Consider the following 24,466-nt stretch of genomic DNA (forward strand, 5'->3'; position numbering starts at 1 on the left):
CAAACGATCATTGCATAAATTGATCTCTCTCTTTAAGAATCAAACGTAGGTAAGTATATATGAGGTATAAATTATCTGTTCAGAGAAGTCTGAAATTCTATCAATGTCAAACAAACTTCTCATGTGAAATCTCATGTGGCAAAGTGACATCTGAGATTTTAGGCATTATACAAACTATACAGTATGTTTCTAAGAAAGATTTAAGAAAATCTACAATTTGAAAGCATCTGTACAAAGTCAAGATAGCTCACCGTAGCTGCTGCCTCTCTCCTAAAACTAGCCTTATGCTTTCTTTCCCCTTCTTTCTTATTCTGAGAAAAAGAACATCCCGCAGGTTAAGGAAAGATGAACATTGCATTTCACCACTCACCAGCCTAACAAGGTGCCAGGCTATACGGGAAGTCCTCGCCTCTTTCACGTGTCTTCCTCTGAAGCTGGCGGTCCATCACTTCAGCTCACTACGCAGGAGCCCCTCCTCTTTTGCAATGGAGAAAACTACTTGAAGAAGTTACAGCAGTGGAAAGCAGCTCAGCAAACTGGGCCGTGATGAGTTGCCTGCCATCGTGTCTAAAATGATCACAAACACTAAGATTAGAGTGGTCATGAATCATGTTACAAGATTTTCTAAAAAGAAAAAAATAATGAAAACAACAACAGCCTCACATCTGTGCAGGACATTCCTGAATAAATCCAAGCGGATCCTTGAGCACTCGAGCACTAACAGGTGCTCCTCTGTTTTGCTTTTACATCGTGGAAGGGAAGCAATGTTGTGCGGTTGCTTTTAATGGAAAGCTATTAAGAGTTTTGTACCTGTCAAGGTTTTAATTAATTCAGACCCAGAACCGAAGCTGGTTAATAAAGGCCTTGATTTACTGCGCCCTTTGGAACGTGTTGCATTCAGTCATTGTAGATACCATTAAGAACCATGGAGATAACATGAAAGCAAGCTATTCAGCAAGGCTGCCCTTTGATTTCCAGTTGCCATGAGGTCTGCAAAGAGTTGGTCAAGAACAGCACCTCTTATTTCCTAACAGAAGTTAGGATTTTATGCAACTAATTCATTTTTTGACAACCAAGGCATATTACAATAAAGGTAATTCCTTTATACCTATTTTATTACATAGAGCTTGACATACGAAAAATGCCAGTCATCAATTTTGGTAAAGGTAATGTTTTTTGCCTCCACATCAACATTTCAACTCACTGGCATTTCTGACCTCTCTACTTGCATGGTGAATGCTGTAATGCTCCCAGTGGATGTTAACAATTGCTTTGTGAATATGTAGAGATAGGCACTCCATCCAACTATTACTACTGGCAGAAAAAAAAGTCAATGTATGTTAATCTGTACCATTTTTTTTTTTTTTACAAGAGGCTCTTAAGTACATATAAAGCACACACAAAAAAAGAATTGGTTTTGGACATACCAACAAACATATATTATTCCTTAAGAGGCTTAAGCTTTTTAAAAATCAAATAACATTATGGCTTTTTGTGACAGCAGAAAGATGATAATTTCAGTACTTCATGAGAAATATCTTCAAGCAGTGATTTTCCTCTTGAAAGCAGTTTTTCTATATTACCTACAGGAACAATTCTTAATCCAACACAAATAACATTTTTCTGATAGACATACTAACACTTAATAGGGAATCATGGAATAAAATAATCTGAACACCAGGTGTGAATATTTCTAAATTAAGAACAAACACCTTTAAAACCTGAAGGTTTATTGATATAGTGCTATTGCTTAATTTTGTCTCTATAATCAGGGGATAAAATATGTAAAAGAACTGCCGTATGTAATTTTGCTTGGATGGAAAACTTCAGTTAAATCTTTGCCTCTTTACTGGAAGGACTGTTGGAAGTAACAAAGCTACTGATCAAGCCACATAATACACAAAATGGAAGCAGCTAGTACATTTCTTTGTATCAATACTATATTATTTCAAGAACATAAAGGTACCCCTAGAAAGGCATTCAGGAAAACTGTTAATTTTGGTGAAGATTAATGCTATGATACTAAGAAGGTATGATGTAAAAAATAATTGATGGTAATTTTAAGTGAAATCAAAGTGTAATGGCTTCATGGATATTTATCATGGTGCTGTTATTAACTTTTCTTACACGAAGCTCACACAAGATTTAAATAAATGTGACTACTGCTTTGGCCCAACTCTATATTATGAAACAATTATGGAGGTAGAAGCCTACGAATTCATCATACTTGTGATTTTGAAAGAAGTTCTGATGGGATTTAATTTCATCTTTCAAGAGTCTTTTGCAATAGTCAAATAAGAGACAAATGTCATGCGACATCAGAGAAAAATAAGAACAAAGAGTCCATAATTTTTCCAAAGCAGGCAGTCTAATAGATAAGACTGGTTACCAACTCATGTTTTCTATCAGTTTGGAGCCTCTGGGGACATGAAATAGCACCTCATTCAGAAGTAACGCATAGTTCTGAACTCATTATTTTTCTCCTTCACTAGTGATTTTACTTAAACTCTACAGACTTCAATCAGATTTAACTTCCCTCCCTCAAACTGAAGGCATAAATAGGGCTTTCCTATAAAAAGTTTCCATATACGTATACAGATGTCAACCCAGTGACAGGCCTATCTGTGACTTTCTGAAATTGGAACGCACAACCAAACTTTATCTCCACATTTTCCTGTTTTCTAAATTAAGTTGTTTGTTTTGCTTTCACGTCTACCTGTATTCCTATGCAGACTTCTGCACAGATCAACTCTTCGTGCAAAAGTCTAACTTGGGAAAGCCTCTCCATTGAGGTTTAGATAATTCTCTGATAACAAAGATCTTTTTTGCATTCAAATACAAATGTCAATTCACAAGAAGTGACTGTAATGAGGAGCAAGAAACAAGAAATTCAGTTGCAACACCCTCTAGGGTTTTTTAAATCATATTGAACACAGTATTGAATTACAGTTAATAAAAAACAGAACAGCATCTTAACTTCCACTGATCATTTTCACATTGTAAAGGCCTTCCAGACCAATAAGCATATCAAAGGGTGATACGAACAAGTGAGCTAACCCTCTAGTGCACTTAGTTTCCCTATTTCTCATTCATCTTCTTATAAGGTATAATTTCCAGAATTTAGGTATAAGATGACAGGAGATACAAAATTTGTGTTTGGACTCCCTTTTATTTTCAGAAGATTAGATATTTGAGGCTAGTATCTCATTCCAATTTCTCCATAAATCAAAGTATATTATGCCTTTCTCTAAAAAATCAGAGGCCCCTCTGTCAACTCCTTTTTGTCAGTGATGAACTATTCACATAATAGCAATCAAATTCCTTCTAGGCTGTCTTTTTGAAAAGTTAAACGAATTGAGTTACTCACGTTTACTGGGATATAAATAAACTCGATTTTCCTTAGCTTTGAAATCATCAATGCAGGTCTTTTTTCTTCTTCAATGTTTTAATTTTCGTTCCTTGACAAAATACTGGCCTCATCAGGGCAGTATCAGAATATGAAGAAATACACTGATTTCAGATTTTGCCTCTTACACAGCAGAAGGGATGAATACCGCAATAGGTCTGAAAGGAAAATTCCAGAGGTCATAAATATTGAGCAGCATTAAAACAGCACAGAAGAGTGCACAGTATTTCATATTTAAACTCCACCTGAATTCATTCAATTTTCAGCATCTTTACTTACCTTCCTCACTTACTGCTTCCACCTTAGTCTGCATATCAGAGATCTGCATTCTGTACTTGCTCTGCCGTACCAGAAGGAAGGAAAAAAAAAATAAAAATGATGAGCACAGTGAAATTTAACTTTCAAATTCTAATTCGAGTCAGGTCTGCCAACTACTCCATTAACATTTCCAAACCTGACAAGGTACTCCTCCTTTTACAGAGCTCTAGGATTGATTTAAAGCTCTGCAGCTTCAGTTAGTATTCACAGTTCACTCAGATTCATTCTGAAGGTACAACTGGTGTACTAGATTTAGTATCTACAGATATAAACACAGTGCAAATGATTTTCATTGTTGGCATAACCACTGCACCACTGCCATTTGTAATGGCACTGCCTACTCAGATTTTATGAAGGAGAATAATGGATTCTTGCTCATGACACAGTGGACTTGCCTTTAAAGTGTTAATATGTCTGTACAAACAAAAGCGTAATGGGAATGTTCATCGTTTTTGTGTTCAGAATGACTACGGAACCAGAAGGCTATGGATCATAAAAAGCTACTAGGAGGAGTTTGAAAAAGACCCACTAGTCCCCTACGGTCTAGAGCCATTTAGACTTACTTGGGTTGGGCACTAACCACAGCAGGGTCAGTGGAGCAGCACAAGACATTCTTCCCATTCCCTTCTTAAACTGAGATGCTATAATTGTCACAAGGTGTTTACCAGCCATTAACTTGAAAGTGGCTCTAATTTCTCAGCGTGCAATTAGGGACGGTGACTAAAGCTGATCAGACATCATCCTGTCAGCTGTCTCAGATTAGGGATGCAAGGCACCTCTCCCTTTCTCCCAGTCATGACAATTCATTAGTTCTGCTGCTGGAGAGCAGCTGTACCATTCAAGATGTAATTTATTCAGATTCCCTCAAAATTATTGCTGAAACATGGGAAGATGAGTGATTTGATGAAGCTCCGCATTTACTGTCAGATAAAATTAAAGGTTGGATGTGTGGCCAGAAATGATAGGAGAGTATGTTTTGTCAGAATTATTGCCCTTTTTAAGGCAAAAGATCAAGTCAGACAACGCAAAGGACAAAACGCTTCAACGTGTCCGTCACATCTCAAACTGTTATCCATAAAACACTCACAAAATTATCTGTTTCATAAAACAAACAAAACAAAACTCATACCTGTTCCAAGGATCAGAAAACACAAGATGTTCTGCATGATTAGCAAGTTGGAAGGTGGACGGGAATGAGTGAAATTCATACTGACTTGAATGCCACGCCAAAACAGATGAGTCAAGAACTTAGGTATTTAAATTGCGCTCTGAGAAAGAACATAACTTCTATCTTCTTAGCAGCAACGAAACAAATCTACATTGCTCAGAAAACTCACAGCTCTAACTTATGGGTGTTTTCTTTTCCTTTCTTTCTTGAAACTTCAGTAGCAACACTAGGAGGAACACCGCAATGTGAATTCAGAGTCAGAAAGCAGATCGCAGGCTTCTCCAAACCAGCTCACCTTCCTGGATGTTCAGTTTCTAATTAACAATTACAGTTCTACCTCTGAGAGCAGCAATGATTGGATGTACCAGGAAGGTGCACAGGAACAGGGTAAGGATCTAGTCATACTGCCAGGTAAACCCTTCAGCTTACACGAGCCTGCAGCTAGGGAACTTCCTGAGCTTCAGGTGGTGATTTTGCTCCTAATGGCTCTCTATTATTTTTAATTCTGGTACTTCGACCGTTAGCTACAGTATTTTTTGTTATGAAATGCACACGCTCCATTGAAAGCTGCCTCCTTGCATCCACTCTGAACTCTGGAAACACTGAGTGTGGCCAGCTTTGTCCTCGACAGAGATAGCGTCACACATCACAAACACAAAGTTGGACAAGGCAGATTAATGCAGAGTGACTTCTCAAATGCACATTTCCCATGAAAAGTCAAAAGCAGCTTAAATTTATCAGTTGCTATCTCAGCGAGTATTTAACTGTAGCAAACTCCTTATTTAGGTATCATTTCAAATGATTTCTTACTTATGTCTGAAACAGGAAATTATTCCAGAATATTTCTTCTATATCTTTCATAGTACATACATTCAAACTTGCTTCAGATCCCTGCCTTTAACTAACTCATGGATGCTCAGTTGCTTAACGTGGCAATTTTTCCCATAGATTTGACTCAGACTTTGCCAGGTTTCAGCATCTGAATATCAGATGCCATCAGTGTACGCATCAAGCACACCAATATAGCTTCCCAGCCACGTAATGTCATCAGTGCTGACAACCTCGTCATGGTCTTAAATCCAATATCCTGTGGCCTCGCTGACTTCTGCATTTTAATTTGCTATCCCAGTGCACAGTAATTTCTGGTTATCTTTGTCATAGTCTTAAGCACATCTCAAGATGAAATGCTGGCAGGCTGTCATGTTTGCTAAGAACAGGTGCTCTGACTTCCTTTGTGGGTTTTTCTCCTATCTGCGCTTTAAAATTGGGTACTCTATGCGTGAAAGTAATCCCCGGTCATCCGTAATATGTAGATCTTTTTATCCCCATTTTTATACATACATGCACAGGCATAACTTTTAATCAGGAAAAGCTGAGATGAAATACCAATAAAGCAGGACTTGTTCAACATGACACTTCATTTACAGATACAGCTGAGAAGGCGAACGCCTGAGCCAGCAGCCTGTCCATTACACCATCAGCTACCTAGAAACAAAATGCCACGTATGGCTCCTCACCGCTCCCAAGAAACCTGCGCTGCCATTTCATCTATATGCATGCTATCTCCCTTTACAGTAATATTAATAAAAATGCAAAACTCAGTTTTAAAGAAGAAATCCTGCGTGATACCTTTCAGGGCACATGTGTGTGCCTACGATCTCTTCTGATATGCAACTTACATGAAGTAAGCTTCGCTCCCTGGGACTCTCCTTCTTGAAAGCTCCAAACTTATGAGCAAACAAGTGGGGGCAGTGAAGTGAGAGAAAAAGAAAAAGGGAGAGAAGGGAGAAAGCGCAAGCTGATAACACAGGTGTATTTGTTTGCAGGCATCAGCACCAGAACAATTATTCAACAACAGACTTAGGAACAGATCCTAAGCGTTCTGGGTCCATTTTATTCACAAAGCTTTCTATTCACACCGTTCATTTCTTGCTGTTAACGTGGAACAACAGAATACACTTTCCGCAGGAAAAAATGAAAAAATATATGTAATGTACAACACAAAGAAATGAAGATCAATTTTTTAATGCCTCTATTTAAATAGGGTGGTATCCTTCCATTTTATCTAAGGTGCATATTTAAATGATATAAAACACTTCTGAACTGCCTAGCGCACAGCAATATTCATAGGAGGAGCTTTCATTCAACAAACAGATTAGAAGGAAAACAAAACTTACGCCGATTGCTACGGGACAAAATTAAAATACAGAAAAAGTAAAATTATGTGTGTGAATGAAAAAACTACTTTCTTCCCGTGACTGTAAATAGACAGATTCCAGTCGTTACAGCTCTGTATTACGTTCATGAGAAAGATTTGTTTGTAAGTGCAGTGATCAAGAGTATTTTCTACACAAACCAGCAACATGGCATGCTGCATGTCCTGGATGACCTGCAGGAAAAACACTAAGACTGCACTGAGTTAACCCAGACAACAGAGCTTCTCCCTGGTTTTGCAGGTGCATTGCACACAGAACCACAGAATCACCAAGACTGGAAAAGACATCCAAGAACAGGTAATCCAACCGCCCACCTACCACCACCACTTCCCCACTAAACCATGTTCCTCAGTGACACACCTAAATGTTCCTTGAACACCTCCAGGGACAGGGACTTCACCACCTCCCCGGGCAGCCCACTGCAGTGACTGACCACTCTTTCAAAGAAGGTACTTTCCTAATATCCAGCCCATCCCATCAACGTAAAGAGGGACTTCCAAGTAAGCCAACAAAACATTGTTATTCATACACACCACCTGCATCACCTATGAAGCCTTAGCATTTCAGAGGTGCTGGGTGTTTTCAGTCTGTATTTGAGGACGCTGTCCAAATGGCAGTGAGAAAGTCCATCCTGCTCAAACATTATTCATTAGCACAGCAGAGTAAGAAGGCTTCCCTGCCTTCCTCAAATGCTATTTCGATCATGATTTTGTAGGTTCTTATCTAAATATTTCCCTAAACACTGCTCAGCTGCTTGGCACACGCTAGTATCATAAGGCAACTTGACATCTCTTACATTTTTCATGAGTAGTTTCAAATATCACCAGCTAGAGCCAGGTAAGTGTTGTTATAGAAAATCACTGAAGAATAAATTGTTTACAGCAACAATGGGTTTTTTGAGCTTTTCTCTCTGAGAAGATGTATGGCCTGTGAACACCAGGTATTTTAGCACACAGTTGTTTTTTTTTCCCACTCAAGTGCATTCTTTCCGGAGCTCTGAAACGTCAGACAACTGGCAGGCACACTTTACATTTGCCTCATTTCTTGCTACTAAAATTGTCTTTGCTAACCAAAGAGAAACTCAAAGCCAATTTTTCTGCTACAAGTATGTGTCATCTCTTCGGACTTCATTGTGTCTGGAAAATCCAGGGTCAGGAGCGACTGACAGCCAGGCTGCTTCACCACAAAAATCTCACCACTTCTTTGCAATGCTTATCTCGCTGAGCAGAAAAACAAGTCCTGTGTGTTTGTGCGTGTGCATCAAGTGTTAAGGAGCTCTACATACTCACAGAACTAGGGAGAACAACAGTGATTCTAAGAAAAAGCCATTAACCCTGGGAAGCCATAAGACAATACTGTAATGAAAATTACTCTTCCATATTGTTGGTATTGTCCACTACCAGGTTTTCTACTACACAATTAATAAGGCAAAAGCATATCACAAAGCAATTCTGCAATTTTTGTATGTAGAGAATATAGGGAACAATTACCATAGTTAATTTGCATGGGACATGATCAAAACAGTCAAGCACATCTTCAGCAGTCAGTCAGACTAACACTAACAACATCTGGCATTTGCCATCAGAAACCTTGAAGAAAGAATTGGAAATACAAAAAAAAAAAGTCAATTCTATTGGAAAACTATAAAACCAGAAATCTACTGCAATTGGAAATCCTTGCATCAAGACACCCACTTCCCAGTTCCACAGGACAACATTCAGCAACTCTGAGATACCACCTGTATCACACTTCGGAGGGCTTTTCCCTCCAAGCAGGTAGTCACCATTTACCTCTATTATTTACCTCTTTCAGCAGAACTCTCACTAGAAATTTTATTCTGAGCCATGCCGAGGTGCTTTTAAAGTCAGTGAGTTACAAAAATTACTATTTCTAAAGCTTCTTTCAAGTAAGAATCATTAAGAAATTCAATGCACAATCTCATTTAAAAAATAATAATAATAATCTAAATGAGGATTGACTGACTTACTTTCCAAGCAAGTCATTGGGTCTCATAGATGCAGATGTGGCTTTTGTTCCTGCAGTAAGCTCGCTGAACAATTACGTGGAAATCGCTTCTGTTCACTGTGCTTTGGTTCTCTATTCATTAAACTGAGATAACAGTTCCTTTCTCTGACCTTTTGTAAATTTTCTCTAAAGCCCACTGTAAATTCTACTGTGCATGTCCCATCTCTTGTTATGTGTAAATTCAGTTATCTGTTAAAGTAAGACCTTGATTTCAGCTAGGACCTCAAACAACAGCTACAGAATAAGAGAGTAAGTAACAACTAACCCGAAGTTATTTCAGCTAGATTTTAAAAAAGTATGCTTTGCTTTTTTTTTTTTTTTAACCCTTCAAAACATAATGCTTAACCATCAACAGTGTAACACAGATAGTCTACTTCCCTGCTTTGCAGTGGCAACGTTAAATGTGTAACATCCTGCATTCAGAAAGGGATTTCCTTCCAGCAACCAAAGTAGCATTTATTCATTCATGCATCCTTACAAAACCCTTAAAATTCTATAGACTATGTAAGTTATTTAAGACAATCTTGAAGAAAAAGGCTTTTGGTCTATGAATAGCACCAAGCCTCTAAAAGTCTGTAGAGAATGAATATTGGGTATATTACCTGTTAAGTCAGAACTGATACAGAACTGATACAGAACTGATACTCTACTTAATCCCGAGACATTACTTCAGGTATTCCCTTTGATTTTAAGGGAAAGATGTCTGACTTGGAGCTCCACAGCACAACTTCAGAGAGATGAGGACTAGCAAGCATGGGCAGCTGGATATGTTTTTGTGATGCCTTCCTTCCCTGATCATCTGGATAGCCTTGTTAAATACTGCTGTTTTGGAGGACCAATTGGAGCTTTCTCAAAATGGATAGGCTTTGACCACAGAACAATATTTATATGTACATCCAGGAATAAACAAGGGTGATGGTAAGCCTTGGATTAACCTGTTGTCTTTAAGCGATTTGTTGTAATGAATGCAATACAAACCCAGTATTACACTTTAGGTCATCAGAAAGCTGCAGACACACAACGCTGAACTCTGATGGATGAGATATTTTAACACTACTGGAGAAATAAACATCTTAGCAGAACTGATGTGGTCCTAATGTCAACAGTACGCAGGACTGGAGAAGACCCTGTCCCTCAAAGTAGATTTTCCTGCCCCATACTTCCAGCCTACATAAGGAAAAGTTTCCCACACTCCTTCAAGTAAGATTTCCTTACTTTTCCCCATTACTTGTTTGCACCCTCGACTGAATTCAGGCTTCTTAGATACAAAAGACTTTCCAGGCTAGCAGTCAGAATTCCATTACTAGGACTTGAAAACAGCTGCAGTAAACTAATAATGCCTCTGTTGTTTAATAAGCAGAAATCTTTTCCGTGACCATTTTCCTGAAGGGTAAGAGAAAAACAAAAATAAAGAGATAAAGAGCAAAGGGATGGATAGGTTACAGCTATGACAATTTGCTATGACAATGACTTGCACCATGCAGTTTCCTAAAGCAGGAATATTCCAGATACCTGCTTCATTTAAAGCAAATCTTTAAAGCTCTTAATCCTCCCAACTGAAGCCTTGCTGAAAAGTTAACCATTTTTACTGTAATCATCTGAGAGAAAACAGATTTGAATTTAAAAGGAATTCCTAATTTTCCATGAGATAACACTTTCATATCTTAAATATTTTGGTTCGAAATTAACAGTTATTTATTATATGGACTACTTCAAAATGTCTCTGAAATCACCCTGTAGTTTTGAAATCCTTTAGAAAAGATCTTCTTGATGTTTTGGTATAATAAAGTTCACTATGGTAACAGCTGTGAATAATCTGGCTACGGATAAGCGATCAGTGGCTTCACTACCCACCTCCAGCAGATGACAGAGTTATCCCTAAGAAATGCCTACTGTGGAAGGAGTTGCAAATAATCAGAACAGAACAATATCTAAGACAGGTTCTACAAAGTTCAAAACGTTCAACATCATATAACACATGCAAGGTTGTCAACGTGTTGATGTAAGATGGTCTTTCGGAAACAAAAAGCCAACAAGGTAAGGATGCTCAGAAGATAAAATGATATTCAAAGACAAGACGCTTAGGAGCTGACATGTCTATTTATGTCTACACAATCCTGATATTACATAGTCATAAAGTAATTGTAGTCCAAATTACATCCAGGTCCTTTCTGCAGTCAGACAAAATTCATATATCATTAAAAAGTTATAAATTACCAACAATAATGCAATTTAACTAGACAGAAATAAAAAACACCCTTTTCTCCCTAAGGCAAAGTCACGCGATCATGGCCACCTCCTCATATTTCCAGGACCAGCCCTTCTCTCCTCTGAGAAGCTCTCCTCATCCAGTGAATTTTCAGGAAGAAAAACACAGTCCACAGGACAACTCATGGAGCACAGAAGTGTTTTCCAACCAAACAAAACAGACATCCTTCCAGCAGCATCAGAGCAAAGAGATCTGTTTTATCATGGCAGCCAGCCTAAGTAGAAGAGCAGAGCGGTACGAGTAGGGACAAGTCCCAAAGGACACATCAGAACTTCAGCTTTTAGGTAAAACCCCTGACAGTCTTACCAACTGCAGAATACCAAAAGAGATACATTAAGATACATTAGTAATCCACAAAGCAAATTAGGAGAAAAAACAGCTAAGACATTGGGAACGCTGAGACCAGAGGGAGGAGGTCTCATTAAAACAACTTTTTGACAGAAGGACTTTATAAAAGCAAGCAAGAAAAGAACTGAGATGAAGAACTGATAGACATAAACTTGTAAAGTCATGTGGCAGCAAATAGTGTTATTTTGATTTTATACTACATAATAAAGATTTCATCGCGGACAACGGAGCTAATTAGATGTATTCATTACACATTGTTGATCCCAAATCTGCCATACTTGAAAAAGTGACAGCTAAGAAAGATACAAACTGCAAGGAGATCTGGGGGGAGAAGTGCATTGCCAAGTACGTGTAAAGAAACGTTTTAACAACAACATTAACGTTGGGTTTGAACAAGATGAGCTCCTAGTGTCCCTTCCAACCTCACTCGTTCCCTTACTTCACAATTCTGTAGTTGCTCAGATAGAGACACGAGTCACGGACTAACAGACATCTAACCCTCCAGCAAAATAATATTTTATATAGCAATGGAACGGTCTGGAAAAGTAGAGACAATTTTTATATGAATCAGTGCAACATAAAGGAACAATGGTGTATCAGTAAGAGCAACTCCATCCTAAGACTTGAGTGAGATTCAACTGGATGCCTGAAAAGCAGTATACTCCAATTTAGAGACCAGTTCTCCTTGGGGGACCATTTAAGGAAAACCTGAAATGTTTTCCTCAACTCTTACAATGAGAATTCAGCCTAAATTAGCAGTTCTTGCTCTTTCTGGAGGGAGATACACACTTTCTTCACACCCGACCTCCACTGACAATTCCATTAAGCCACAAGGTCTGACCAGAGTATCATTTCACATCTATCTCATATTGACCAGTGAGAATCACTGAGTTTTCGAGCAGGTTCCATCATTGCCATGCCTTCATTCTGACTGCTTTTCTGCTTCGGGTAATGAAAGAAATAGCTGCTGCACCGCAGAAAAACAAACATTCACATACAGAAGCCTATTTTATTCCCAGTCAGTTTGAGCAGGAAAACATATCAAAAGTGTTTTTGCATTTTGAGGAAAAAAGAGACAAATCAGAAGATAAGTTTATTGTCTGTATTTGACATCCTTACCATGTATTTATCCCTTGGGAATATTGTCAGAAAGGTGTCTCAGCAACAGTACCCTGGTTTTCCTATTTGCTCTCAAGTTTCAAGAGATCCGTTTGTTTCTGCGTAATTTTTTCCCTCTAAATACTCACTGTAATTAATGCATATAATGAAATGCATATGTATATGCATGTTTATGTAAACATTTTATATGTAAGAATTTTTTACATGACAGTCCCCAACATTTTCCCCTTGGCTTAGAGATCTGTACCTGATCACTGGCAAGTGGTGAAAGCCAAAGTTGATTCCAGCTTGATGTTTAGTGCTTTGTATTCCAACAAGCCTGAGAAATTGCACCAAGCTTTCACAAACCCTCACAAAGAGCACTCAGCCATGTTGGCTTGTCAATGAGTGACTGCTCAGTATGAAGAAGGTCTTTGGGTAACACAGGTGCCAGCAATGTGCACACCTACACTCCTCGAATAAACCTTTGTTCAAAAAATACCAGACTGTTTCAAACACAACTGCTTGGATTTTGCTGGCCTGCGAGCAGATTTCCATGATGCATTTTGAGACTTAAGAAATCCATACGTAAAACCAAAGTGACATCAGATGATGATCTTATTTAAAATGATGGCTGAAGCATTGCGTGCTAATATTAAAAAACTAATTTTTCACTCTATTTCCCTCCTGCAATTTTTTGAGATTTAACTGATCATTCCTCAGCTGTAATTTTGAGCTCCACTGAACTGTTGTGGATGTTCCATTATGTTAAAAAAAAAGGGTAAAAAAAAAAAAGAACATGTGGAGCTGAAGTCTTTCTTCTGCAGCTGAACAGTGCAACTCATGTTCTGTCACCTGGGATGCAGATGTTCACGTTCACTGCAGGGTAGTTGAACTAGATGACCTTCAAAGGTCCCTTCCCACTCAAATATTCCCATTTCAATCACAGAAGTGGTGGAAGGGACTTGTAAGGATCATTGAGCCCAGCCCCTCTTCCACCTTTGCCAGTGATCTTAAAATAATGACTTAGTATCTTTATTAGGAGAAAAAAAAAAAAGAAAAAAAAAAAAAAGATATTGCCACTAATCCTGTTTTTCCCCTTGTTAAAAATCACAATTCATAATAGTGAACACAAAAACAGGACACAGGCTTCAGTGCTTATATATGATTTTTGTCTCCACACATTTATATCACATGGACATCTATGCGCATGCAAGATTTTTATGTTGGACAGCTCAGGTTTGTAATTTTTTTTATTAGTCTTTTCTCTTGGTTTTAATCTCCTGTAGTGGACTGTAGGTTCTTCTACATCGAGTATGTCACCAAAGGTGAATAAGTGAGGACACAAAGCGCTGTAACTTGTTTGTGGACAGCTTGGAGCTGTCACGCAACAAGGAATAGAGTTTTGTATTTCCTGCCCCATGATGTACTGTAGGGATTTATATACTGCAAAGCTACTCAAAGCTCCAGCCAAGGTATTCTCTTCCAGGCAGAAAAGCCTCCAGGTACTAATATACAGAATCCATCCGCTGCTGTTTAAAACAATTGCTTCTGGATTTTGAGGATAAGACGAAACACCACAGGAACCAAAAGAAGTGTAATAGCATGGGTCGTAATAGAATAAAAGCACTAGAATGAAAAAGGTTTGTAGAAATGTGAGGAATATACAGCAAAAAAATTTAAAAGGATTATGTTAGAGCAGCACTGTTTAATTTCTCTGTGGAGCTGTAATAATTACCACCGAGCAGTCCTCTCTCATGCACTCCTTGCTCCCTACCACCCACAGAAAAAGTTAAATTTTGTTTTCCTATTTTTGAAGTCTGGCACTTCTGTTCCTTAAAATTTGATAAGGAACACCTATATTGTTCGTAGTTCTGGAAAAGTAACAGCATTTTAAACAAACCTGATGTGTTGTTGCTGTTCTCAGCAGAAGACCTACTCCATTTTACAATCCCCTTCAACACAGACAAGATGCATTTATTAACAAATACACATCATAGTGTCCAATGTAAATTAGTGATACTTTATCTCAGCTTTGCAGCACTGGTCCTCACTAAAATAACTGTAGTTCTGACAACCTGACTTCCAGCTTTTCATATCATAGCAGGGCCTGATTATGCATATACATGTTAACCTTCGAGTACAATTTCTTTAAATAAATGCCTTTGATGCCAATTGATGCATGCACGTATTTTGAAGATTTTATTTTAAATTTCAATGGTTTTGTCCTTTTTTTTTTTTTGGAGTGAAAAGGTTAGAATTTTTCCACAGGGAAGATGAAGACATGACTGTTGAAATATCTCAGAACAGCAAACAATTTATTGAAGTAAAGCTGCACCTCACAGCACTAGCCCACGTGGCTGCACTCTCCACCAACCACTCACACACTTGCTTGAAAACCACACATTTGCACCTCACCAAACTCCATGTACATCTCGCCAGCCTCTCGCTATGATGAAAGGCCAAGTTGCAGTCTGATGTACTGCAGTTTACACACTAGCACAGCATGGCACTGTAGGTACATTCTCACAGATGCACCACAACGATGGCATGTGCATGAGATGCTACATTCATTCCTGCCAGTAGCCCCAAAATAAGGAGGTGCATGGTTTTGTACTCCACGAAATGCCAGCTCTGTTGTCCTGAAAACAAACTTCTTAGATGGTCACTATAAACATTCCAGGCATTTCTTACTGGCATATGCAATATTTTTAAGTAATTTTAACACTCATCTAGCAGTCCATATCCAGGATTAAAATAGCCAACTATAACCGTCACAGATATTTATGTATCGCCTGCAGTACCTCATGATTATAGAGAAATGATTACTAGCAAAGATCTAAATCACTGTTGGAACGATCTCAAACTACGATATTCTAATTACAATTTGAATTTCAAATACAGAACACAGGGAGCAATGTCTCTTGGGGACAGAGCTTTTACTAGTCCTACTGCCTCCAATTCTTATGTTTTCTATTAGAAAAGAGTATTCGCCATTACTTTTCGTAACACATTGACAAACTGCAAAGGCATTTCTACGGACATAATATACAATGCTATGAATACATTTACTCTAAACATTTAAAGAGAAAAACCCTGGCTATAACAACATGAAAAGGTATTTCTAAGCTAGTATACGTTTGCATTTTATTTGCTCATTCAACTTCAGCTGAAAAAAATGGAGGTGTAATAAATCACCATCATTACGTCCAAACTTTCAAACTGCATCAACTGGCCTGAAATCTCTCAGATGTTCCTCACTGACAAGAATTAACGGGCCTGATCCAAGCACAGACCAGGAAAGGACAGGTCAGTCCTCACCAGAGCAGCCTGCACCTCCTCAGCTTCTCCACCAGTACTGCGGGACCAGGACAGCACATTATTATATATTCAAGGTATCACAGTTCTGAAATACAGAATTATTAAGGTTGGAGAAGATCATTAACTCAATCCCTCCTAACCCCCACCACACCAGCTAACCACACCCTTCAGTGCCACAACCACACATCCCTTGAACACCTCCAGGGACTCTCTTTCCCTGAGCAGCCCGTTCCAATTCATCACCATTCTTTCTGAGAGAAAGTTCTCCCTAATATTCAACCTGAACTTCCCTTGGCGCAACATAAAGGCAATTACTTCTTGTCCTGTCACTGTCACCTAGGAGAAGGAGCCAACATATTTGGAACTTGTTTCAAAAACAGGGTATTCTTTAATTAGGTTTATTGTTAAGAAGAAAAAAAAAAAAAAAAAAGAAGCCAATACGACCGAGCATTAGCATCACAATTCAGGCTGTGATCTGGAAATATTTCACACTATTTCTTATTTACTTCATTGTGGAATCAATCTCTCTAACCCACATAAGGTTATAACAACAGGTACGTCTTTACTTCAGCGCTGCGCCACACGCTGGGTGCAAGGGGGATCGCTGCTCCTAGCTTGCACACCGGAGAGTGGGATCTCCATTCACTTGTAAGCCAAGCCGTACATACCCAGCAGTATTACCCAAGACCCGTTGACATGTTCATTACTTTTCTGGGAATTCATTACATGCTGGCCCCCTCCCCAGTGCGTGCACAGCAGCTTGCATTGGATGAAGGCTCGATGTCTTCCTCCCCATTCGGTCTTTCTGGGATGAAGTCAGACATCTTCCTCGCCACGTCCTTCTGACCTTTGTCCCAGTTCTGAGCTCTTCTCCCTCCCTGCATGCCTAAGCAATTTCTTATCCTGCTTACCTTCCCTTTCCATTGCTTTCCTTAGGGGCTCCTTTCTACTGACTTGAGAAGGCTTCCTTTTGAGAAAGTGCTTGGGCTAGCGAAAGGTTGCACTAAGCAATAAACTTGTCTCGAGTTAGCAAGAGGTTAAACTAAGCCATGCTATTTGCAAATTCCTTTTGAGTAAGCAAAACTAAGAGATGGACCCCTTACATCTTGTATTCTTCAGCTTACTATCTCATACTTTGACCTCTGAATAATACTTGCTCGAAGTATTTGAATTAGCATCCCGTCAATTCACCACAGCTATCGGTATGTATACACTAGCAACAACTCCACTAGCTCAATTACATTCAAGGCTCATGAGCAGGAAAAAAGATGACTTAAAACAACATCTCATTCAAATCAATTTACGTTTACATATAGAGAAGGTCCAGGCTATATGAGGTATCTCTGAGAATCCATTCAGGAAATGAGCAGTAGCTCTCCATACAAATGATAAGTGTGCTAATTGTTGTCATCTGGAAATCCTAACCGCTTTCTGTGTTGTATAATTTAAAAGCCATTGACACACAAATGACAGATTAACGACTGGCATTATTGAAGCATAAATAACAAGAGCTCGATGAAATATACAGAGGTACCTTCCTCAGGCCCTCCTCTGCAGACAGTAAGTTTTAACTTGCCGAGGATGAAATTGCTCCTTCTCTACCTGGTTATTTAAGATCAGTGGAAGAATCCCCAGACAGGTGCAGGCAGATGGAGGCAGGAGAGTCGTTTAGAGTCAGCAACCAAAAAACCAGACTGGGTATTTTTATCTTCAGAAGAGTAGAAGAAATGGTCTGGGGGCTCCACAGAATCATAGAACGGCTCGGGTAGAAAAAGACCTCAAAGACCATCCAGTTTCAAACCCCATGCCATGAGCAGGGTTGCCAACTGCTAGACCAGGCTGCCCAGAGCCACATCCAGCCTGGCCTTGAACGCCTCCAACAGGTTCCCTGTTCTGCCTTGGTTCTGGTGGGCTAGACTTCAGCTAAAGTAGTAGAAATGCTTTTGTATGTGCTTTCTTACCCAAGAAAGATGCACTTCAATTCTATATCTAAAGACAAACCAAAGTGTTTTCCTTTTTCATTAAGCTTTGTTTGAAACACAATGTGCTTACAGCCAGGAAATACAAATGTGCAGTGACAACAAAGAATGCTGCTCTAAAGAAGAAAGCTGTGTTTGGGCACTCTATATTGTCTTTCCTGACTGCTGCACAAAAGTACCAAACACAGTGATCAGATCATTCCTCTGTAACCACAACAGTAGCATTAAATAGCATCTTTTAAATGTTGTTTCACCTCTATTTCAGCTAGCTAAACTTTTACAAAGGCACGCTTTGTAATCTCAGTTTCTAGAAAGGCAACTGTCTCCTAACGCCCAGCTTGCGTACTTTTCCCCCAAGACATGTTTGACCCCATTTAATGCATTTATTTATTTAGCAGCTTTAGCGCATCTGAAACAGTTCCTCACTCTATGAAACCAAAATGAAAACAGTGAGCATGGTCTTCCCATGCTGAGAGGGGATCTCCGTCCTGCAGTGGAAACGTTGACTTGTACCTTGAAAACTAAGAGTTTTTCAGCATGATGTCAGAAATTGCAAGACTGCTGAGAACTCAGCCTTGAACCAGCATTCCCTAAAGCTTCTAAGTTTTAGAATGGGGACAAAGTATTGATTTGTAGACCAACTTCTGGAGCGTTCAGCCCAGAGCTATAGTAAACAATTCTAAGTACAAAAGACTCTTCTCCCTTCCAACTAGGAGTATTTGTATAGGGGAAAAAATGCCTGGCAGTCCTCGTGACAGGTTTATTATTCAAATTTCATTTTTCACACATCAACATATCAGCCTTCTTAATTAACAGACAAGCAAGTAATTCAGTTTTTCCAGTTTAAGACACAGATGTTACTAAAATCTGTTGGAAGACTTCCAGGCATTCTTTGTCCTGCCAGTTTTTGCAAGTTCCTCCCCTCAATTTAAAGGCCTTTGCTTCCTCTCCCTCCACTCCCTCTCCCCCAACTATCTATTGACTATTCTGATTGGTTACACACAAGTTGGCTTCTTTCATGTCCTCAGAGTTTTTGCTATGTGTAAACAGACAGATATTCTGATACCTAATTCCTAGCTAATCAAGTCAGACAATGCTTTGTGAAACTACGTCCAAATCAGCTTTATGGTATCATACCGGAATGGTTAATATTGAAGAATGTTAGCCTTCAAAATTCATTTGAAACAGCCTTAGTATCTTTTAATTATAATTATGCAGTTACTGACAATACTGCTAATGCGTCTTGTTATTCCAACTATCCTTTATGAATCAAGATCCACACGTCAATGTGGTGAAAGAACGTAATAATTGACTCTTCATTAAAACCCAGGGCAACACATGCACTCCTGCACGCTATTAGTAACCCAGTCAGAGCTTCAACGGGGAGTTAATAACTACATAATGCATAGATGTCGAACCTCACATCTGTTTGATCTTCTACAAGCGTTACCCAGTTAAACCATACCTGCAGCACATCTAAGAAGTGATACAAACTGCTTGTGCTTTGCATAATCGAAGTGTGTACATTTCACATTCAGAGCACCCAGCACAGTGCAGCACGCATGGCCACATCCCCAGCTTTACTGGTCTTGCATCTCAGCATTTCCTTCCGGCAGTTTCTGATCCTGAGCTCCCCATCGTAGCCAGACAGGATTTCCCTACATTCTTGATGGCACTAACTTGTAACATTAAGTTACGCAAATAACGCTCTGCCACTTCAACAGTAATTTCGCTGTCTCACCTTCACTTGATCTCCACACACCCCTGTCCTCAGCTCTCCGTATCAGCTTTTAACTAAATACGTCAGACCGGTATTTCACTTCCAATGGTAGCAAATCCACCCGTGAAGTGACACAAGAGCTTTGTGAACATAATGCATCTGTTCATCTTAACAACCAAATCTACTAGGGAATTAAAGATTTAAAGGATCGTTCTTTAGAAGACATGCAGTGGAATCACAGAACAGGAAGAGCAGTTTAAGTCCCATCACTCCGCAAAACCTTGAAGGCACTGCTAAACCTAGCGAAGCAGCAGTAACGTATGTATGTTGCAATTAGTGTCATTGCAGAAGCTAAAGTCAGTGAAAATACTGAAGATGACAACCTGAGAATCACTGATTTGAAATTAATGAATGACAGCGTAAGGTGACAAGTGTGTTGTAACTTTGATAAAATAGCAATAATAATCCCAGAAGATTAAAAGGAGGGATGGATACCATTCCTATGTAAAAATCCCTCTAACTCTCTATAGATCTTGTCAAGTCAGGTATCTTTTCCTCTATATAATACCAAATAGCTGTATACATGGAAGAGTTTTAAACAGACTTAAACTTTTCCACAGATATCAAACAACGTTATGTGTCCACAGTATTTGACACTGGAAAATATAAAAAGATACAAGGCACAACAGTGGTCTAAGTTGGAGACTTGGCAATTAAACAATACATGAGTGAATGCTGCATGCCTCATTTGCTGCTAGGCTAATCCATTCAGTGCTCCTAAACCCAAGCTAGTAGTGATTACAGTCAAGGAAGACTAGAAGTACCAAAGCGAACTGCATTTTTAATCAGGAAGAGTTTTTGATCAGTAATCCATCAACACATGCAGCAGCTACCCCCTTATTGTCAGTATTTGCCAAAACTATTATTTCTGTGAGAAAGTATTTCATAGAGCAACAGTAGAAAATACTGCCTCATCTACTATTGCTGAGCTCATCTCCAAGAAGTCTGCAATTTTTCTAACTCTTATCTCAGCGCTGTAGATATTGAAGAGGGCAAGTCACATAAGGAATTCTACAGCAAATCAAAAATAGGAGGGTCGACTTGTCCTCTTCCTTTTACTCAAAAGGCTGAAAAAAATACACTAGCTAGCTAGGAGACTGAAGCACAACTGGACTTAGTGTGAACAAAACAGTCTGGAGTCATCAGGCAGAAAACCAAAGAAGCTACACAAGAAACTAAGTAACATGCATTGGCCACAAAAAGAATGATGTAAGAACTATTATTTTTGTACTGATTTTACTACAGCGATCACTTCACATGGTTCACAAAGACAGCTGGCGTGTGTATGTCAGAACCCTAAAATCAGTCAGGTTGGAAAAGACCTTCCAACCAAAAAGGTCTGGCCTCTTCTCCCTGGCAAATAGTAGGACCCAAGGAAACGGCCAGATGTTATACCAGAGGAGGTTTAGGTTGGATATTAGGAAAAACTTTTTCTCTCAGAGGGTGGTCAGGCACTGGAATGGCTGCCCAGGGAGGTGGTGGAGTCGCTGTCCCTGGCAGTGTTCAAGAGGCGCCTGGATGAGGAGCTACGAGAGATGGTTTAGTGCTTGTGGTACTGATAGGAATGGGAGGGTGGTTGGACTAGATGATCTTGCAGGTCGTTTCCAACCTTGTGTGATTCTGTGTGACCTTAAAGATCAAGTCCAACCACAACCTAACCATACCACCTTAACAACCCTCCACTAAATCATGTCCCTGAGCACCACATCCAAGTGTTTTTCAACACATCCAGGGATGGTGACTCAAAGGAAAAGCACTTCTGAGTACATTAAAGCGGTAATGAACTTAAATATTTCTCAACGTTATAGATTTGCCAAGCTACCAGCTAGAAAAAAAAATTACATTTCAGATTTCTTTATAAGGCTATTAAGTAACATACCCATTACTCCATTACCACTGTGCAATTGAAAATCAACTTAGTCCAGAAAATCTTAGACTACTGCATTAGACTGTAAGAAGTTCTGATGAATGTTTTTCTACAAAAAAATTCTCAACTCAAATTCCTCCTAAACGATTCTATTGCATATTGCTTCACCAGGAACCCACAGGTCTAATTTTAGAGAGGAACTTGGGAAATACCATATTTTTCAGCACATCAGTGAATATTCAGTATATGCAAAGCTTAGTTAGAACTTCATGTAGCTGTGGATACTATAATAAAGAATGAATTGCAACCCAGAGAAGTCTGCTCTTACATCTGTTCATAGAAATCACGTACCAGTTCTTCAGTACACCTATTACAACGCTTCAAGTTAACGTTCCAAAAACTAGATTTGTAGTTTCCCTAAAAGTAATTAGTATTGCTCCTCACATGTTTTTTCCTCAAAATAGCTAGCTCAGTAACATCAAAAAGCTATTAACTTTACACACAGTCCAAAATGTTTGGTTAAGATGGATCTTCACACACAAACAACACCACCCTCAATTCCTAGATGGTGTAAAAGTGGGAATACAAATTCATCATTTCACCCCTGAGGCCTTATTTCCCATTTGTGGTTCTTTTATGTCATCCTTACATTCAATAATAATAATTCTTAACTGAACAGCCTTTACAGTTCAGACATCTCCTCTTGCTTTCTTTTTTCATCATATCTTGTTAACATAGAGCAATTCTCCTTAAAGATCATCTCATAGAATCATAGAATCGCTCAGATAGGGAAAGACCTTAAAGATCATCAAGTCCAATCACAACCTAACCATCCTACCCTAACAACCCTCTGCTAAATCACGTCCCCAAGCACCACATCCAAACAGTTTTTAAACACATCCAGGGATGGTGACTCAATCACCTCCCCGGGGCGCCTATTCTAGTGCTTAACAACCTTTCTGTAAAAAAGTTTTTCCTGATATCCAATCTCCCCTGGCACAAATGTCTGCAATCATTCAGGAGGAAAGAAAGGGAAACAACCAAAATTCCCTCAAAGCCCTTCAGGTGTAGCCTGTACATTTCTCAGTTTTATGTAAGCAACTTAACCAGTGCATTAAGGTAGGACAAATTAAAAAGTTGAAGGAGAAGCGGTGCTGTAAAGTGTGAAGGTAGTCACATGTCAAGCTTCGGGAGAGTTGTTTGTGCTTCCTAACCTCTACAACCTTTCACCTTCTGCCTTATGCAGTCTCATTTCAGCTATTAAACTTAACATTCCTGCAGCCAAATCCATTCAACTTCAGATCCACCCTTGCAAGACTGAACCTGCGTCTCAGCCACATAAACCATTGGTCACCCTCCTCCAAGATACATTGACGCAAGTCCTCCATGTGTGGAATCTCTTCCCTGTGGGATCTTTGGATGTGCTGTTTTTTCAGGAAAGCATTTGAGCACCTATGCGAACATGTACCTAACTGCCTAGAATAATACTGATAGTTCTGTCTCTGACTGTCCCTTTGTGATAGGTGATCAGGTGAACCTCTTCAGGTTGGAATCTTTTTGTCTTCCTTGTAAAGCTGCCTGAGCTCACCAGCAGCACCCAACTCTTACACTCAGGGTTTCCAAAGGACAACTTGCATTTATTGTGAAACATCACTAGCAGTTTACCTTGCATGTGAAAAGCCACACGTTATAGGATAGCACAGAGAGAGACCACTGCATACCTTCCTACTGAACTAGACACATATAAGTGGGTGGTGAGTTTAACCTGGATACACTATGCTTACAAAGGCCATAAAGGAAAACATCTAACATGCCTGCTATTTTTCCCGGACACAACTTATTTTGAACTACTAAGCCATTAGCTCCTTTCATTGTAATACATTGTTTTACTATATTCATTCACTGTAGCAAACTCAGTAGAATTCATTGCGATGCTCCTGATAATTTCAGCCAAAAAATAGAGCTGTTACAGAACTACTGAACGGGCACCATTACACTGAATTCAAAGCAAAGACTTAAAGTTCGAGCACACTGTTAAGTGTAAGGCACATTTATCCTGGTCAGTTCTTACAATCAATGCCGTCTGTTAGATCACTCCTCTTAAACAAAAAAACCCAAAATCAATCCAGCAAAGCAAAAAAAATTAACTACAAACCAACAACAAGAGGACGAGAGCAGCTATGGTGAAAGCAATAGGGCCATCTACAATGCATGGGTCCTCAGTAAATGCAAAGCCAACCAGTAATACAGGAAAAGCACTGGGAGTGGTCACACCAAAACCAGCTCAGCCAAGGACTGAGCTTTCAAGCCAGAGATAAACAGGTCCCTGAGCTCCCTTCCAATCTGGGCCATTCTACGATTCTGTGAGCTGATGGGCTGCAGATAGAGCTGGGTGGCCAAGGGGAGATGGTCACAGACAGTCAAGCTTGTTGCTGCACTCAGGACTGACAACCAGCTGCCCTTGATGCCAATTCCTAAGTTTAGGCCAACACCAAAGTGCTGCTCAGAGCTAGGCAGACTGTTGGGCTTGCGATGTGCAATGATTTTCTTCTAACAGCTGGGTGCATTACTTACTTTTGCTCTGTTTCAAGCAAAGAATGAAGCCCACAAGTGCACACTGGGCTTGTACTCCACTTGCACCTACACACAGATGTGTTACTAAAACATAATC

At 39.4% G+C, this 24,466-nt stretch overlaps 1 long non-coding RNA gene across 2 annotated transcripts in view; it reads right to left on the reverse strand.

Moving 5' to 3' along the window:
* Positions 1-387: 387 nt before the first annotated feature.
* The window catches only part of LOC125697155 (uncharacterized), a 40,679-nt gene continuing 16,600 nt past the window's right edge, over positions 388-24,466 (reverse strand). For both annotated transcript variants that reach the window (XR_007378700.1, XR_007378699.1), the window contains 3 exons: positions 3,686-3,746; positions 3,368-3,564; positions 388-567 (listed from right to left, as the gene is read on the reverse strand). This is a non-coding gene — a long non-coding RNA (uncharacterized LOC125697155). The remainder of the gene's footprint in view (positions 568-3,367; positions 3,565-3,685; positions 3,747-24,466) is intronic.

The sequence above is a fragment of the Lagopus muta genome, chromosome 8, assembly GCF_023343835.1.
Source record: "Lagopus muta isolate bLagMut1 chromosome 8, bLagMut1 primary, whole genome shotgun sequence".
In the NCBI taxonomy this organism is placed as follows: Eukaryota; Metazoa; Chordata; class Aves; order Galliformes; family Phasianidae; genus Lagopus; species Lagopus muta.